Here is a 15,265-nt window from a genome sequence, read left to right on the forward strand (position 1 = left end):
TTTCCAGACTATTCCCAGTAAACAGTCAGTTATCACCCACAAACTGCTTCCTCCTGTCAATCACCTTTCGAACGCCCATGCAAATGGATTTTTTGCACAATCCCGTCACTGACAGACGATTCCCTTTGTTGCTGTCCGATGCGCATGCACATTGCGGTGCATACACATGCACAGTTAGGACCTGATAGCCGCTGTGCGAAAACGCACAGCAGTGATCAGATCTGAATTACCCCCAATGGCATGAGCTGTACAACAGATATTTATTTCATCCCAGGATAAATAAGGGTCAGTGTAAAGCATTTGGAATAGGTTACTGAGTACTGACACTGGGGTTACACTTGATAAATGTTTTGGAAAATATGTTTTCTTACCTGTTTCCTTCTAGACATTTAATATATTCCATTACGTGAGACCAATCAAATGCTCCGGTACGTGTGTTAATCCATTTGTTCAGCTCCATAATACATCGCTCAGAGCACTTCAGCACAATGATCTGTTTGAAATATCCACTGGCTGTATAGAGATGATGAATGAAGGATCCAAAACTGATGTCAATCAAAAGGTCTCCCTTAATGTAACCTGCAGGGAAAGATCCCAGTGATTACAGAGTGTAATATACTGTAATATGTAGCATCTACAGCACTCTACTATGCATCACTCTGTAATGTCCTGTTACTGGTAGAGGAGTGCGGGTACAGATTTACCCTTTATTTTTGCAAAATGTATTTAAAGTTCGGATTTATCCAGATTTATCTTATTGGTTATTCAAAACAAGTGGGAACCTGCACATCCCTAGATACAGGTAAGCCACTTCCTCACAACACACCTGTTGCTGCTTCACTGTAATGTATGAGGTATGTAAGTACTTCTTTGATCAGCATTTCCAGTAACTGGAGTCACCTTTCCAGCATATTCACACAGACATTTACAGACCTCAGAAGTGTCCATAATTTGCCATAATGTAAACTCTTAGGAAACATGCACACTTATATATCACTGATGCCTGGCGTGTGTGAGTTACCAGTTCCCTCTGCTAGTGTCTATTACAATGCAATGCACCTAGCCCATTCCAGGAGACTGTGCTAAGTAATATGATATACAACACTTGTATAGCTGTGTGCAAATGAGTCTGTATGTGAAGAACAACAGAACTTGGCATTTAAACAAAGTGTTGCCACTGCATTGTAGCACTTATAAAACAGATTTAGAGACTCATTACCTGGACACAGACTTGTAGAACGTGATTGGAGAAGGAGTAAGACTCTCTTTTGGGTGCACTCTTAGGCTGATAAACAATGATCAAGATATAGGTAAGTATATTAAAACTTGACTTTTAATGAGAATAATTAAAAGCTGGTATCCTAAATTACACACACAAACATACAAATAACATAAATATAAAAAATATATCTTTGGTCTTCAAGTATGATAGGAGGTATGATCCTAAATTGAGTTATGAGACCAAAGCTGCCAATTCCGCATGCTGGTATCAAAAATAGAGGCACTGGATTTGTGCCAGTTAGCTCAGCCCCCAAAATCACAAATGATAGCTTTTTGTGCAGGACAAATAATAATGTAGAAAAGTGAATAGATTGAAGGAAGATAAGAGCAGTGATTCTGCTGTCAGTGTTAGGCAAGGAATAAGAGAGTTCTACTAAACTCGGTATTCCCTGGCGGTCACCCATCCAAGTACTGACCAAGCCCAACACTGCTTAGCTTCCAAGAGCGGACGGTATTGGGCGTCTTACAGTGTGGTATGATAGTAGGTTGTCCGAACTCATCAGCTCCCTGGATCACTGATGAGAGATCACTATAAGGAAATTATTTGTACCAGATAAAGTGAGAAAATAGAATAAAGGTGGATCTGCTGCCAATGTTAGGCGGAGATGAGACTGGAGTATTACAATCGCCCGTATAGGTACTCCAGATCATTGGTGAGAGTCCATGGATGGAGGAAAAGATGCTGGTTTTAGATAACAAATAGAATAAAGTAAATTGTACACTTGTGTATGCAGATATAGAGATCTATCAAAAGAAATGAGCACAATGATTGCTGGCCTGTATAATCAAATATACAGCAATTCAGACCTTCAAGAAAATAGCAATATTAAGCAGTATATTCATCTGTGAAAAATAATGCATGTACAATCTTTTTTGATAAGGTCCTTAAATGAGACACAAATAATGGTCGGCATCAACATTTGCTAGCAGCACAATGGCTAGAGGTAACAACCCTTAATATTGGGAAATGAAAAAATGCCTGTTCTAATATGTGGAAATTAAGTGTCACCGATCAGCTATCCTGCCCTCCTGCAGCTGGCTCCCAGACTCACGGCCTCCCTATCTCCCACCGGACAGGTTCTGCAGCCACAGTGCCGTCAGTCCTCCTATTATAATTGAGGACCAAAGATATATTTTTTTATATTTATGTTATTTGTATGTTTGTGTGTGTCATTTTGGATACCAGCTTTTAATTATTCTCATTAAAAGTCAAGTTTTAATATACTTACCTATTTCTTGATCACTGTTAATCAGCCTAAGAGTGCACCCAAAAAAAAGTCTTACTCCTTCTCTACTCTACAGTACTATTGTTGACTCAGGGTTCACCGCTACATAGACTTTATCTGGGAATATTCCCCCCAATTGTCTTATTTTGGTCTTTCATACATTTTGTAACTGGTGTGGAATCTTCCCTCTTACATGTTTCTGGACACAGACTTGTCCGAGGATACTGGCAGAGACCTGGGCCAGCTGTTGAGAAGGATGAATGCTCCTGTCCATAGTTTATGCATATTGTTACTCGTTCATTGTTTTTAGAGGTGCATGGCCAAACCTCCAGGATTTGGCCACACCCCCTGTATCTTCCGTGCCCACATATATTTTGCCAGTTCTTCCCATCTCAGCTCTACTCTATGTAGGAATCTTTTTGAGCATTGTTTTTCATTCTGTTATGGGGACCATGCAGCTTAAGGGGGGCTAAAACTGTACACCCTGCACCCGTTTATTTACTTCTTTACCTAACCCAGCAAACTCCCCTTCTAGTCCTTCTTTCCCACACCCACAGTTTACCCCATCTGTGTCACCCTTGTCTAGCTGCCCCTCCCATTTAGAATGTAAGCTCTCATGAGCAGGGCCCTCTACCCTCATGTGATTTGCCTTCTCTTACGTAAACTATCTTCTACTCCGTACTCCCTAGCGATGGTACAGTCCCACATCCTGCTCTGGCAGCATCATGGTGGCCCTGTTACTGCAACTGCCCTGACTTTGATCTCTGAGGGGGGACACAGATGGTGTGACCAAAAATTACATCCAACAAGGGAACCAGCTGGTGAGTTACAGTAGATTGCACATGGGCTGGTGGCTACACATAGGTGAGGAGATCCTGCATCATGTCTTGGGGTCTGGTGCTGTGCAGCCGGGGATCCTGTGACCCTGGAGTAAGACCTGGGAGTGTCATGGCTGCCAGTGATCCTCCCACCCAACTATAAGACCTGGGGGTATCATCGCTGCCAGGGATCCTCCCACCCTACTGTAAGACCACTCTGTTTGCAGTGCACTCTGTCCTATATAAAAAGTGTGGTAGGGAGGAGGAATGATAATAATTTTATGTTAGAAAAGGGGGGGTGCCAAATTGCTGCCTTACCCTTGGTGACAAAAATCCTAGTTTTGGCCCTGGTCATCCCCACCTACTTTTTAGTTGGTCTTGTCTGAGGCCATTTCAAGTTCTCAATTTGCCCTTCTAGTCCTTGTCATCTGATAGTGTGATTACACAGGGTTCTTCAATCCTCACTCAATACACTGTAACTACAATATGTAAGTGGGCAGATCTAATGACGTAATGCATACAGATGGAGCCTCGCTCATCTATCCGTCTCTGGAATTTGGCGTATGGCATTACTGGCGAGTGTAATACTAGTGATCATCCACCAGATTTTGCTTTTAAAAATCACTGTTGCCCATGTATAAGGTGTCAAATAAAATATTATAGTGCAAGAATCACCATTGCACATGCGAGAGGTCTCCATTGAAATACACTATAGTGTAAGAACTACTTTCTGTACAGTACTGTATGTTACATAGACATGTCAGTGGACAGATATAATGATGTAATGCATATTCCTAACACTCAATGGTAATCAGTATGTACTGTACACAGTCATGTTCCGTCATCAAAGAAAGAGTCATAGGCATTGCATTTAGCAAATTAAAAAGTAATTCTTCACTTTAACAACTGCATAGACATATATAATCTTAGATCCATCATAAAGTATCATTATAAAAATGTATTTATATAGTCCAAGCATTTTATACAGCGCTGTACAGAGAATATATTTGTCATGCACATCAGTCCCTGCCCCATTAGAGAATACAGTCTAAATTCCCCAACACACACCTGTGCACATACAATCACTCACACTAAGGTAAGTTGGTCAGTATAGTATACATACTGTCAGTATAATATACATACCCTCACTGAATGCACGGTGTAAACATTCCATTGGAAATTTAATTGAATCGTCTCCAAAGGTCATGTCTGGTTTGTTAGAAAAATATGTTTCCAGAAGTTCTCTAGAATCAACGCCATGTACAGGATAGAATTTATGGGCGCTGGAATCCATTTTGTATTACTGTATCACAGGTTGTCTGACGCTCACGGGTATTAATTTACTGGCTCAGGAATTCTGTTTATATGCACCAGGATCCAGTTATTTATATTCTTCAGTAACCAGGATATCAGTGCTATCACATGATGGTTTATCAGCCTCAGGAGCTGTCTTGAGAATGCTGGTGACAGAGTGATCATCTCCTAAAGCAAAATAAATCATCATACTAATTATTTTTTAATTTATATGTAAATATTGTAAAATATTGAAGCAATTTAATTTAAATATTTCTAGTGCAAACACATACTGTATACAGATATTGGGCCTGACATTGTGAAATTAAAATTCAAAGCCATAGTCATTTGTTTGAAAGCAAGTTTGAAGTTTGAACAGTGAATGTATAATACTAATAATATTTCTCTTATGTCCTAGAGGATGCTGGGTTCCACATTAGTACCATGGGGTATAGACGGGTCCACCTGGAGCCATTGGCACTTTAAGAGTTTGGGAGTGAGGGCTGGCTCGTCCCTCTATGCCCCTCCTACCAGACTCAGTTTAGAAAATGTGCCCGGAGGAGCCGGTCACAGCTAGGGGAGCTCTACAGAGCTTTTCTAGAAAAGTTTATTTTAGAGTTTATTTTTTTACAGGAGGCTGTTGGCAACAACCTGCCTGCACCGAGGGACTAAGGGGGGGAGCAGTGTCCGTCCTGTGGGATCTGAGCCACTGACTCCACTGACTGGACATTGAGCTCCAGAGGGATCGGATCGTTCTCCGCCACAGGGGAACGCTCGCCCCAGCAGCATGTCGCCAACCCCTGACAGAGCTGAAGAAGTGGTGAGTCACCGACCCCCCTAGGAAGCGGGGGGCCGGTGTGAAGATGGCGGCAATGGGGAGGGAGCACAGTATTAACTGCGCTCCAGGAAGGTACCAGAGGCACATAGTGCGGCGCTGTGAGGGGCACCCTAGGCCAGCGCTTACCACCCACACTGGTCAGCAAGCCTGTCAGGGTCCACGGATCTCAGCCAGCAAAAGTCCTCAGGCCAGTATAATCATCTGAAGAGTCGGAAGACAGTGCCATTAAGGGGGCGGAGCTTCTCCTCAGAGCGGTCCCAGCAGCGTTCCAGCGCCATTTTCCTGCCTTCACAGCACTGGGAGGAAGAACAGGTCCCTCCACAGCAACTCCAGCTTACTATATATGGTACCAGGGGGTTGTAGAAGGGAGTGGAGGTTGTAATTAGACTGTGTGTCCTATTAAGGAGCACAGCCAGCGCTAATAAGGGGTCTCCCTTTGCTAGAAAGCGCTGTGTGTTGTGTTTGCTCCAATCTCTGTCTCTCTCGCTTGCCATTCTTGGGGGGGAAACTCTGTCTTCCCCCACCTGTGTATGTGTGTGGAGTGTTTGGAGGTCTCCTTTAGCTAAGTCCAGGGACACTGTGCCATATGCTGCAGAGGATTTATCCTCCCAGGATGATCCCATTCCATGTAATCAGGGTAGCACTGGTTTAGCACAGATACCAGCAAGGGAACCAGAGTGGTTTTCCTCTATCAAAACTTGGATTTCTCAGATTTATGACAGGGTTGCCAGTAATGAGTCTGCAACCCAGGTATTACAGAGCTCTATGGCTGTATGGACCATGTCTGCTACCTCAGGACACCCTGCTATATACCCCCACAAACATGCGCTGGTACATGTCACACAAGACGACACGGATACCGATTCTGACACCACAGATGGTGATGGGGATGTGTTGCGGGGGTCCGCATCTCTTGCAAGGGGGGTGCAATTGTTGATAGAGGCTATCAGGGATGTGTTAAATGTTAATGATACCACACCTGAGCAGGTTGAGGAGGCTTTTTCTCTGAAAATAAGAAAGCTTCGCTAACCTTCCCTGCGTCAAAGGAGCTGAATGCTATACTTGAAAAAGCATGGGTTAACCCCGAAAATAAGTTTCAGATCCCTAAGAGGGTTCTGGTGGCCTTTCCTTTCCCTGAAGAGGACAGGAAAAAGTGGGAAAACCCGCCGATTGTTGACGCATCTTTATCCAGCCTCTCAAAAAAGGTGGTTTTATCTTTTCCGGGATCTACCGCCTTAAAGGAGCCGGCAGATAGAAAGATTGATAACACACTTAAATCACTGTATACTGCGTCTGTGGCCATATTACATACCACTATTGCTAATGCATGGATTGCAAAGGCAATAGTGAAGTGGTCGGCTACCTTGCTTGAGGATTGGGATACGATGAATAGGGATGACGTTGCATTATATTTACGCAACATACAGATGGATCCATGTTTATCTTGGCCTTTAATAGGATTAAGTGAGCCAGGTCAGTCAGACTTAATCCCCTGCTGTATTGTTCTCTGTATTGTATTGCAGCTGAGAACAATAGATGAAACGCTTATGTTAATAAACCATGGTATGCCTAGGCGCAGCAAAGAAGTCAAGATAAACGTGGACCCATCTGTACATGATTCTGCAGGTTTTGTAGTAGAATCGATGAAAGACCTGGGTTCCATGGCTGTGGGAATTTCTTCCATGTCTGTTTCAGATCATCAGGGCCAGTGGCTGGGCCAGTGGTCGTCCGACGTGGAATCCAGAAGGAGCGTGGAGTTGCTACCCTATACAGGTCAGGCTCTCTTTGGGGAAGCGCTTGATGCATGGTTATCCACTGCTACAGCGGGTAACTCTACGTTTCATCCCTCAGCAGCACCTGCTCCGAAGAAATCCTTCTCCTCAGCTGTGCAGCAGTCCTTTCGGCCTAACAAGTCTTGAAAGGCCAGATCATCCAATACCTTCTTTAGAGGAGGTAGGGTTAAGTCCTGGAAACCTGCCACTGCAGGTTCCCAGGTACAAAATCCTGCTTCAGGTACCCCAAAGTCCTACGCATGACGGTGGACTGTACGGCCTGTTGGTGGGGCCTGTGGGAGCGAGACTCAGACAGTTCAGTCATGTCTGGGTATCGTCCAGCCTGGATCCCTGGGTAGTAGATATTGTTTCCCCAGCACCCTGAATGATAACAGTAACCAGATATAAATCCCACATGATAATAGAATTCAGAGATCTTCGTTACACATATTTGCGCAAATGTGTGGTTAAGCCCCAAAGCCGCATCAAGGCCTCTCTGTATATTTGGGGTCCCTAGCGCTATATCTAGGTGCAGGGTGTGGCACCCCAAAACACCAGAATGAGCCAGAAAGCCCAGCGTGGCATACCAGTGTAAAAAACTATAGTGTTAATAAATTAGTATTTAGGAAGCCGAAGCTATAGAGAAAGTGATACAAAAATGAAATGCAATTAAAATAGAGAAATAGTGTTAAAAAATGAATAAGTGAAAAGTGTTAATAGAATGTAAAGGTATGCCACACTAAGGCCATCCAGCTCAGCCAGTCCAGAGGCACCACACCTCACACCTCCATTACCACAATCTGGGTCTAAGATTAACCAGCAAGGAGCCACATGATAATGGCTCCTTACTACAATTTGTCTAAGCTAAGAGCTACCTACCTTAGAGCAACCCCATAATGCTCCATGTGGCATGTCAGGGCCTGCACCTCCTCCTAATGCAGGAACCTCTCTGCCTCTCACAACAGACATATATATTGGTAGATGCTCAATTAGCTTAGTGATATCATTCAGGTGCTCGAAAGGGAGGGGTATTTCTAAGCAAGAAAAAAAGGCATTTGTTTCCCCCAGCACCCTGAATGATAACCGTATTATGTGGCTCCTTGCTGGTTAATCTTAGACCCAGATTGGGGTAATGGAGGTGTGAGGTGTGGTGCCTCTGGACTGGCTGAGCTGGATGGCCTTAGTGTGGCATACCTTTACATTCTATTAACACTTTTCACTTATTCATTTTTTAACACTATTTCTCTATTTTAATTGCATTTAATTTTTGTATCACTTTCTCTATAGCTTCGGCTTCCTAAATACTAATTTATTAACACTATAGTTTTTTCACTGGTATGCTACGCTGGGCTTTCTGGCTTATGCTGGTGTTTTGGGGTGCCACACCCTGCACCTAGATATAGCGCTAGGGACCCCAAATATACAGAGATGCCTTGATGCGGCTTTGGGGCTTATTCACACATTTGCGCAAATATGTGTAATGAAGATCTCTGAATTCTATTATCATGTGGAATTTATATCTGGTTATGGTTATCATTCAGGGTGCTGGGGTAAACAATTGCCTTTTTTTCTTGCTTAGAAATACCCCTCCCTTTCGAGCACCTAAATGATATCACTAAGCTAATTGAGCATCTACCAATATATATGTTAGTAGATATTGTGTCTCATGGACACAGGCTGGAATTTCAAAGTCTCCCTCCTCATCATTTTTTCAAGTCAGGCTTACCAACTCTGTTGGAGGACAGAGCAGTGCTTCAATATGCTGTCCAAAAGCTGGTGGAGGCACAGGTCATTGTGCCAGTGCCACCTCACATGCTGACCAAAGGTTACTATTCTAACCTTTTCGTGGTTCCGAAACCGGATGGTTCGGTCAGGCCCATTCTGAACCTAAAATCATTGAACCCCTTTCTAAAGGAGTCCAAGTCCAAGATGGAGTCTCTCAGGGTGGTAATATCAGGTCTGGAAGAGGGGGAATTCCTGGTATCACTGGATATCAAGGATGCATAACTTCACATTCCGATCTGGCTGCCGCATCAGGCTTATCTCCGCTTCGCATTGCTGGACTGTCATTTTCAGTTCCATGCCCTGCCATTCGGCCTCTCTACAGCACCGAGGGTGTTTACCAAGGTGATGGCGGAAATAATGATTCTACTCCGCAAGCAGGGTGTGAAAATCATTCCGTATCTGGACGATCTGCTGATAAAAGCATCACCCAAGGAGAAGCTACAGCAGTCCATTATTCTCCCAACACGACTGCTCCAGAGTCATGGGTGGATTCTGAACCTTCCAAAGTCACATTTGGAACCAACCCAGAGGCTGTTATTTCTGAGAATGATCCTGGATACGGAAGTGCAGAGGGTGTTTCTTCCACGGGACAAGGTGTTGGTGATCCAATCCATGGTCCAGGATGTCCTGAAGCCACCCCGGGTGTCGGTTCATCAATGCATTCACCTATTGGGAAATATGGTGGCCTCTTACGAGGCTCTCAAGTACGGGAGGTTCCATGTTCAGGCCTTCCAACTGGATCTCCTGGATAAGTGTTCGGGTTCTCTCCTCCACATGCATCAGAGAATTTGTCTGTCGCCAAGGGCAAGGATCTCACTCCTCTGGTGGCTCCAATTACCTCACCCCCTGGAAGGCCACAGGTTCGGAATTCAGGATTGGGTCCTTCTAACAACGGATGGGAGCCTCCGGGGCTTGGGAGCAGTCACTCAAGGGGTGATCATCCAAGGAAGGTGGTCAAGCCTGGAAGCCGGCCTGCCCATCAACATTCTGGAACTAAGAGCCGTCTGCAATGGTCTTCTTCAGGCAGACTCTCCTATAAGAGCCCCAGACTTGGCAAGAAGGGCTTGGTACGCAGACCTTCTGAATCTTCTGCAAGAAGAGCCAAGGCCTCTTTCTCTTTGGGAGGACCTGCTGCAGCAGGGGCCGTTCGCCTATCAGACTTATCATGGCTAGGTTTGACAGCATGGAAGTTGAGCGCCTGATTCTTGCTTGGAAGGGCATTCCGAAGAAGGTTATTCCTACCCTCATACAGGCTAGGAAAGGGGTAACGTCTAAACATTACCATCGTATTTGGAAGATATATGTCTCTTGGTGTATGTCCAAGAAGTTTCCTATGGTGTAGTTTCAACCGGGACGTTTCCTCCTCTTCCTGCAAGCAGGAGTGGATATGGGTCTGATTTTGGGATCTGTAAAGGTCCAGATCTTAGCCCTATCCATTTTCTTTCAGAAACAATTGGCTGCCCTCAATGAGGTTCAGAGTTTTTTGAAGGGAGTTCTGCATATCCAAGCTCCCTTTGTACTGCCTACGGCGCCCTGGGACCTTAATGTCATGTTGCAGTTCCTCCAGTCGGATTGGTTTGAACCTCTATAGGAGGTAGAGGTCAAATTTCTTACATGGAAGGCGGTCACATTGTTGGCCTTGGCTTCTGCTAGACGTGTGTCCGAGCTGGGGGCTTTATCATGTAAAAGCCCTTACTTAATCTTCCATGAAGATAGAGCTGAGCTCCGGACTCGTCAGCAGTTTCTTCCGAAGGTTGTGTCGGCATTCCTTATCAACCAACCTAATGTGGTGTCAGCGGCTACTGACTCCTCAATTACTTCAAAGTCCTTGGATGTTGTAAGGGCTCTAAAGATATATGTGAACAGAACTTCTCATCACAGAAAGTCGGACTCTCTGTTTGTCCTCTATGATCCCAAGAAAATTGGGTGTCCTGCTTCTAAGCAGACTATTTATTGCTGGATTAGGTTCACTATCCAGAACGCTTATTCTACGGCAGGACTGTTGTGTCCAAAATCTGTTAAGGCCCACTCTACTCGTAAGGTGAGGTCTTCCTGGGCAGCTGCCCGGGGTGTCTCGGCATTGCAACTTTGCCGAGCTGCAACTTGGTCTGGGTCGAACACGTTTACAAAGTTTTACAACCTCGATACTTTGGCTGCTCATATTCTGAAGTTCAGTCAATCAGTTCTGCAGGAGCCTCCACGCTCTCCCTCCTGTTCTGGGAGCTTTGGTACATCCCCATGGTACTAATGTGGACCCCAGCATCCTCTAGGACGTAAGAGAAAATAGGATTTTGGTACCTACTGGTAAATCCTTTTCTCGTAGTCCATAGAGGATGCTGGGTGCCCGCCCAGCGCTTTGTTTGCCGGCAAATGCTATTTGGTTCAGTACAACTTTGTTTTAGTTGAGTACTGCGTTGTTACTTGGTAAGTAATGTTTCAGCTGTTGCTGAGTGGTTCAAGCTAGTTGGCTTGCTGTGCCTTGTATGTGTGAGCTGGTATGAATCTCACCACTATCTGTATAATCCTTCTCTCTAAGTATGTCATCTCCTCGGGCACAGTTTCTAGACTGAGTCTGGTAGGAGGGGCATAGAGGGAGGAGCCAAACCACACTCTCAAACTCTTAAAGTGCCAATGGCTCCTGGTGGACCTGTCTATACCCCATGGTACTAATGTGCATGCCAGCATCCTCTACGGACTACGAGAAAAGGATTTACCGGTAGGTACCAAAATCCTATTATATGATCCAACCAGTATATAATTGTGAGAGAGAGTGGATGCAGGTGGGGAATACAAAAAAGAAGAAAAAGGCAAAAAGAGAAGTAAGATGAAAAAAGAAAGTAGAAATAGAAAAGAAATAAAAAAAGAGTAAGTGCATAATCAAATAATATAATTCAAATAATATCATCACAGTGATAATTATAGTCCTTCAAATCTTTCCGTTTGTTACAGTAGTTATCAATAAACCTTCATTTTTTTTCTCAGCAGTCTTTTTATGAGTGAAGAAAAGCGAGTTCCTTGCTGTTTTGGCAACCATGCATTGGGATTTTTTGAACAGTATACTATGGTACCCTCTCTTGCATAATATCTTAGCCAAGTCTGTTAACAAGGCTATTAACCAAACTGCACCATCATACATCTCCTCACTCATCTCAAAATATCTCCCTACCAGACCTCTCCGCTCTGCACAAGATCTGCGTCTCTCATCCACATGTATTACCTGTTCCCACTCAAAATTACAGGACTCTACCCGGGCTTCACCCACTCTGTGGAATGCACTCCCACGCACAATAAGACTCTCCTCTAGTCTCCAAACCTTTAAACGTTCTCTGAAAACTCACCTCTTCAGACAAGCCTACCAAATTTCAGATCCACACACATAACCTTCACAGCTTCCCTATCAAGTTACATCCCCTCTGTACAGTCCACATAAACTCACATTTTGTCTTCCAACATTGCTGGGTGAACATATCATATACAACCCATTAAGAACCTAGCAACCTGGGGAACCATTATGTGACAGGTAGCATCTATCCTTGTGTATCAATGCCTATTTCCCTATAGATTGTAAGCTTGCGAGCAGGGCCTTCCTACCTCTGTCGGTCTGTCTGTCTGTCTTTGCCCAGTTTTGTTCTATAATTGTTCTAATTGTAAAGCGCAATGGAATATGCTGCGCTATATAAGAAACTGCTAATAAATAAATAAATAAGTCCTTGCTTTGCATTTTAAAGGTGATATCATTGGGCAATTTCTCCATAATCTTATAAACTCACCCTTCAGGACATTTTGTATTGGTGGTGAAAAGTGATGTCTTTTGTAGTAAAAAAAAGGCTGTTGTTGCAGTTGGCTTCCTATATAAGTAAGAAAAGAGAATTACCTCTTCATAAATATTAAGTAAAAGGTCTAGAAAATGAATGGCATAGGTGAATTTCCTGTTGCGCTGCATCATGAAGTCATGGAATATCTGTTCTGTTCCATACCAAATTAGTAAAATGTAATTGATGTAATGAATCAACATTGGTAAAAGTGTGATAAATTCATCATTGGCATCATTGAAGACATAAACATGTTCCTACAACCATATGAACAGATTTGCATAAGTGGGTGAGCATGCAATGCCCTGGTTTGGAGGAAAAAATTGATATTAAAAACAAAATAATTCCTGTTTAGTATGAATTCCAGTAGATCCACAATTAACTTATGGAAGTCCGATGTCTTTTCTCTATCCTGAAAAAATGATGGCTTCCATTCCCTGTAGATGAATGCTGATGGTGTAGAGGGATTTGATGTCTATACTGGCTAGCATGTGATCTTTGTTCAGTACGAGGTTGTTTATCCTCTTGAGAAAGTCTGCGGTATCCTGAGCATAAAAGGGTAAGATTGTTACATGATGCCTGAAATGTTATCCACACGGATGCTCACCTGTTTGGAGAGTCCTCGTATGCAGACACAATTGTCCAACCCAGTGGGCCAGTGAGATATCTATACATCTTTAGCAGGAAGTAAAACGTGGGTATCTTGGGGTGGGCTACATGGAGAAATACATTTTCAGGTTTTGTTATAATGCTGACTACTTTGGCCTTATTGATGATCTGATTATAGATGATGGAGAAATTCTCAGTGAGGTTAAAGGTAATGTGTCGGTAACACAGTTTGTCCTCTAATTGATGTTAGGCTTCCTTGAGATATAGGTGGTCATTCTGAGTTGATCGCTCGCTAGCAGTTTTTAGCAGCCGTGCAAACGCTATGCCGCCGCCCACTGGGAGTGTATTTTAGCTTAGCAGAAATGCAAACAAAAGGATCGCAGAGTGGCTACATTTTAAGTTTGTGCAGTTTCAGAGTAGCTCAAAACCTACTCAGCGCTTGCGATCACTTCAGACTGTTCAGTTCCTGTTTTGATGTCACAAACACGCCCTGCGTTCGCCCAGCCACGCCTGCATTTTTTTCTGCCATGCCTGCGTTTTTCCGAACACTCCCTGAAAACGGTCAGTTGCCACCCAGAAATGCCCACTTCATGTCAATCACTCTGCGGCCACCCGTGCTACTGAAAAGCTTTGCTAGACCCTGTGTGAATCTACATCGTTCATTGTAATAGTATGTCGCGCATACGCATGCGCAGAAGTGCCGTTTTTTTGCCTCATCGCTGCACAGCGAACGAATGCAGCTAGCGATCAACTCAAAATGACCACCATAGTTCTGAGATAGAGCGCGGATCATTAAAGTCATTTAGTGTACACACTGGACGAGATTGTTAAAGATCTCGCTCAGATCAGCTATTCTGAGCAAGATCTTTCAAAATCTTGTCTAGTGTGTATGGGGCTTATCTCTTCCTGGATGTCCCAGCACTTTCTTAAACATACAATATCTAAGACTGAGCTGATCATCTTCCCACCCTCTCACACTATCTCACCTCCCACAATTTCATTATATAAGTATGTTTTCTTGGAGTAATCCTTGACTCCTCCCTCTTTTTCCAACCACACACTCAGCAGTTCTCTCAAACGTCATTTTCATCTCAAAAATGTTTCTAGGATCAGACCCTTTCTCACCCAGGATACCACAAAGACCCTTATCTACTCACTGTTCATCTCCAGACTAGACTGCTGTAATCTTCTCCTATCTGGCATCACTGTAAAAATGCCTCTCTCCACTCCAATCTATTCTCAATGCTGCTACCCGGGTCATCTTCCTCACCAAATGTACTGCATGCACCTCCACTCTTTTACAAGCCCTTCACTGGCTTCCCTTCCCCTTCAGAATTAATATGAAGCTTTTCACACTCACCTACAAAGCCCTCATCCACTTCTCTCCCACTTACATCTCTGACCTTATCTCCCTTTATACTCCTGCCCGTCCTCTTCATTCTGCTAATGCACCTCTACTTCCAAGATTTTTCATGTGCTTCTCACTTTCTCTGGAATTCTCTCCCTCTCCCTCTCCCTCTCAGACTCTTCACAATACTTCAAACAGGCTCTCAAAACCCACTTCTTCACTAAACCCAGCTGTCTCTCATCCTAAGCCCTCTGTCCCACACAGTGCCAAATTAAGGACCACATGGGCCTGGAGCTGAGTTTTAGGAAGGGCCTATTGTGTTCCACCGCAGTTAGTGTGATCAGGTTCTCCCAGGTGGGAAGAGGGGGTGTGGTGACATAGTATTTCACTGAACTACCTCCCCACACTACATCACTGAACTACCAACCCACATTACAATACTGTGCTACTTACCCACACTACATCCCAACATTATGTCACTAT

At 43.9% G+C, this 15,265-nt stretch overlaps 1 pseudogene; it reads right to left on the minus strand.

Moving 5' to 3' along the window:
• Positions 1–1,648: 1,648 nt before the first annotated feature.
• LOC134968091 (5S ribosomal RNA) lies at positions 1,649–1,768 on the minus strand (annotated as a pseudogene).
• Between the last annotated feature and the right edge of the window lie 13,497 nt (positions 1,769–15,265).

This window comes from Pseudophryne corroboree, chromosome 10 (assembly GCF_028390025.1).
Source record: "Pseudophryne corroboree isolate aPseCor3 chromosome 10, aPseCor3.hap2, whole genome shotgun sequence".
Taxonomy (NCBI): domain Eukaryota; kingdom Metazoa; phylum Chordata; class Amphibia; order Anura; family Myobatrachidae; genus Pseudophryne; species Pseudophryne corroboree.